The sequence below is a fragment of the Frankliniella occidentalis genome, unplaced genomic scaffold (assembly GCF_000697945.3).
Source record: "Frankliniella occidentalis isolate FOCC.00 unplaced genomic scaffold, Focc_3.1 Scaffold392, whole genome shotgun sequence".
Lineage (NCBI taxonomy): Eukaryota > Metazoa > Arthropoda > Insecta > Thysanoptera > Thripidae > Frankliniella > Frankliniella occidentalis.
Window position 1 is genome coordinate 74,884 of NW_026267514.1, and position 4,243 is coordinate 79,126.

Below are 4,243 nucleotides of genomic sequence, written 5' to 3' on the forward strand. Positions count from 1 at the left end.
TATCCGGACCCTGTCCAGGAGTTCCATCAGGGCTGCGATGGGCTGGAGAGGGAAAGAGAAGAGGAATGAGAAGTGGAGTGCGAAATGAAGAGAGAGAGAGAGAGAGAGAGGGAGAGGGAGAGGGAGAGAGAGAGAGAGACAGAGACAGACAGACAGACAGACAGACAGACAGACAGAGGAGGAGGAGGGGAGGCAGTGGGTATCGAGCCTCTTATTACGCGGGTCGTTAGCGGCTGGTGGCACACTGGCCGAGAACCTGGCCCTGCTGGCTGACGCCCCCGCCCCCTGGGCCCTCTGGAGGCCCTAAACACTGAAAGAGCTAAAGCTTTGGCGGCAACGGAGGCAGGGCGAGGTGAGGGCTCCAATTACTGTCAGCCGGGGCGTGAGCACTGGCCATCAGCTCAAACAACAACTACTGCTGCGCATTTTCCTCAATGCTGCGTCCCGGTCGGTCCCGGTTCTTTCTTCTTGGGCCTTTAACACCTTGAGTCCGACACGTGCGAGCATGCCGTACAGAAACCACTGCCTGAATGGTGTACAGGCTGCTCCCTGTGATCCAGGCGTCACTACTGCGGGGCGAGAGACAGTAACAGTTCGAAGGCAGACCCATCGACATGGCATGCCTTCATTCTGTGATCCAATTGTTCCTTGTGTTCTTAGATTTATTCGGCAGATGACGGATGCTCGGCGCCTGCGAGACTTAGGGTAGTCCAATCCGCAGTACACGCATGCTTTGCAGGAAAGATCATGCCTACCCACGATGGAGGCGCTATGTGAGCTTCCACATGCTAACCTTGCAGTTTTGTAACGACATGCACATATACTTGGGCTTCATTGTGTAGTCATGCTTGTAGTGTTTTCCTGATAGACAAGTAAAAAGAGTTGTTACAGGCTTACATATTTTTCTGGGTATATAAATTTTGAGTGAAAGGCCGCTGTAAGAGGCTACTAAAAAGCAGTGAGCAGGGTAAAAAAGTGCATTTTGTAATTTTGATGACTTTGCAAAAACACTACACCCTTTTGTTTGCACCGTTTAAAGGTATGGCTGAACACCTTTGTTTTTCCAGTAAGGCGCTGCCTTTAGAGCCCTTCCTAACACCTTCAGTGTGTGAGAAAATATTTAACCGTACCGTGCAGGTGTGGGCGTAGGCGTGCGAGCGCGCGCGCTCGTGAGTGAGTGTGTGTGTGAGTGTCTGTGATTTTATATAAAACTCTTGTGACAGCCCGGGCCCTGGGCTGCTGCCCACTGGTGCAAGACTGCCTGCCTGCCGCAGCAGCTACTTGTTGTGAGGATTGTTTTTCTCCCAAGGTCCGGCGTTTTTCGGCATTGTTCTGATCCTCGTCCAGACGCCGTCCCGCCTGCTTAAGCCCTCCTCTCCCGCCGGGCCCGCCCTGTTGCGTGCCGGTCCCTGACCCGGCCCCCCGGCCCGGCCCCCGGGGCCCACCGGCCGTTCGGGGTTGCGAAGGGCCTAACCTTCGCGGGCCCGGTGAATACATTAACGCGAGCATTAACGCGTTTCTCACACACGCCCGGGCCGATGAGAGCAGCGCAACGCCCAGCACCGCGCCGCGTAGCCCTGCGAGGTGCTGGGAGGACGAGGACATCCCCCCGAACTAAGTGGAGGTATGGATGTGTACCGGCGGGTATTTCGGAGCAGACACCACCACACTGGAAAAACAAAGGTGCGAAGTCCTCCTTTGAAATGCAGTAAAGGTTTAGTGCCCCTAGAAAAGCACTACAACTGCCAAATACACTAATTTTTCGCATTTTCAGAGCTCTTTGGTGCCTTCGCATATGAACTCAATTGAAAATTTCCATAACGCCCCTGCGGAGGCATTCTTCAGCGCCTTTGCTTTTCTACTGAAATATAGCCCCCGTGGCTCTAGCCAATATGCAATCCTGTAGCACTACAGTGTCCGCTCTAAAACACCCGGTACTTCAGGTTGTGTGTGAGAAACGTGCCAGCAGGTGGTGTTGTTCCCTACAAAGTTGATGAAACGGAAAGGACACAATAGTAACACGTGTTCCAAGGTATTTCAATTCTGTTTATTTAAAATGCAGTTTAATTAAGAGAGCAGCCGTCGTTTCAGCCAAAACGCTCCAACTAAAGACCCGCATTATTGCAATGGAGAGTTATGCAGAGCCGGCGTTACATTCTCATGCGCAGCACACGGGAATCCATATCTCGCTGGGGTGAAACGGAAGAGAAGGCCTCCGAGGTATAGAGCAGGGGTCGACTTCAAAGCACCGGGGCTTAACGACCGTGTGAAGAGGTTAGAGCAAGCTGAACGACGTGGCAACTTTTTCCCTCCTCCTCCGCAGTCGGCAACCTAACATGGATTTAAAATTGAAATGCCTTCATAACAGTATTACAAGCGTGTAGTTCACGCACACATTGTAAAAGCAACAAAACAGGAGAAAATTCGAGTTCGAGCTCACTGCAAACTCTGGAAACCCAAGTGTGTACATGTATGCGTTATTTACTGAATACCTACATGTACCGGGTGTAACTGAGAATGCGCAACAGTGTTGCGGGTTTGCCTACCCAGTTAGCCCGTAAGGCGCCATGGCCCCTGCAGCCCTGGCGGGTATGCAATCCCGCGCATTTTCAGTTACATCCGGTATGCAGCAAATACTGCGTACATGATTATGTAAGCAGCAAATAGTGTGTACATGACTATGTATGCAGCAAATACTGCATCCATACATCGGAATGAGCTAGGGCCTTTTGGACTTTTTAAGATGTTGTTACACTGATAAATAAAGTCTTAAAACCCCAATCTGAGTTACCGCAAATTACAAAGGAATTATTGCTTTTCCACTCGACAACCAACCCCAAGCGGGTGAAGAGTCAGGGCCGAGGTCCGACCCGAGCAAGTCTACGATCAGAGCGAGGTTCACTTCGTGTTTTAGTGCAGTAAAAGCAAATCTAAAATTATTCAGTGGCTGTGACACACATAACACATACTGCTCCACAAAACCACCGACCTGTGGGTGGGGTGGGTCAATTTTTCTCCCCGCGTCCTGCACTCACCGTGTTAATACATGTCCGATATGAATTCTGCCTACGTGTTTCACCACCCGGCCGTGAGAACTGACCACCGCGTACACGTGGCCACACTTGGCTCGGCCCCGCGGCTCGTGGGACTGACCCGCTGCATGTCCGGTGCGCTCACAAGTATTTGCGAAATAAGGTAACCACACACTGCAAAATTATTACAAAGAAATTGCTTTTTATGCATATTTTTTGTTTCATGTGTTTATGTGACAGTCTAACCACTGTGTCATGGCGTCATAACGATGCATGGTGAAACACTGAAATATACGCCGTATACCGTTTTTCATTTACAGTCTCCCCACTAAAAGTGAATTGCGAAATTTTGCGCCAGCAATAATGTTGAAAAATGATTAAAAATAACAAGTATTTCGTCAAAGTTAGGTATAAACCTCGGTATAAACTGTTCGTAGTGGTATAAAATAAAACTATTCGTAAAATCACGATTTTATGGTGTCAGAGAGTTTAATCTCACAATTTGTGCCCAGGGGTTTCTAGTGTCCGGGATCGTTTTTGTTGGTTTAACAACCGAGTTACAAACTGTTCATTATTTTACGAACTTATTACTTTCACTCTGGGAACTCAAGAGTGTCGTGCAGTGTCGCACAGTCACATTTATAAGTGCAGTGGTGTTCTACAGTTATAGGAACGACGTGTATTGCAGTTACAAATGTGACAGCACGTGTCCTACAGCATGCAGTGTAGGACACCACACTACAGTTATACGTGTCGGACCGTGTCGGACAGAGGGTGTCCGACACTTGGGTTAGAAGAGGCACCTTTAGGTGTCGGACACTCCTCGTCCTATGGTGACCTACACTTATAACTGCAGGACACTATCATGGTACCGCACTTAGAAGTGTGATACTGTAGGCTACGACACTTGAGTTCCATAGAAATTACGAAGAGTTTGTGTAGAAAAATGACTTAGGACGAAATTTGTCAAATCACGATACAATTTCCAGAAGTGCCCGTACGTTGCGGTCCGTACCATATTTGGATCATGCAAGGTATTATTGTCAATGCAGCGGCATCCTTATTTCCCTGGAGCGTTGCTGGAAAATAATGTGTTTAATCCTATTACCGCAAAAAATACAACATCCTAAAACTTTTAGAAAAACCCTCAACAGTCTAGGAAGGTGCTAGCACAACAAGCCACAGACCCAACAGAGAGGGAGAGGGGGGGG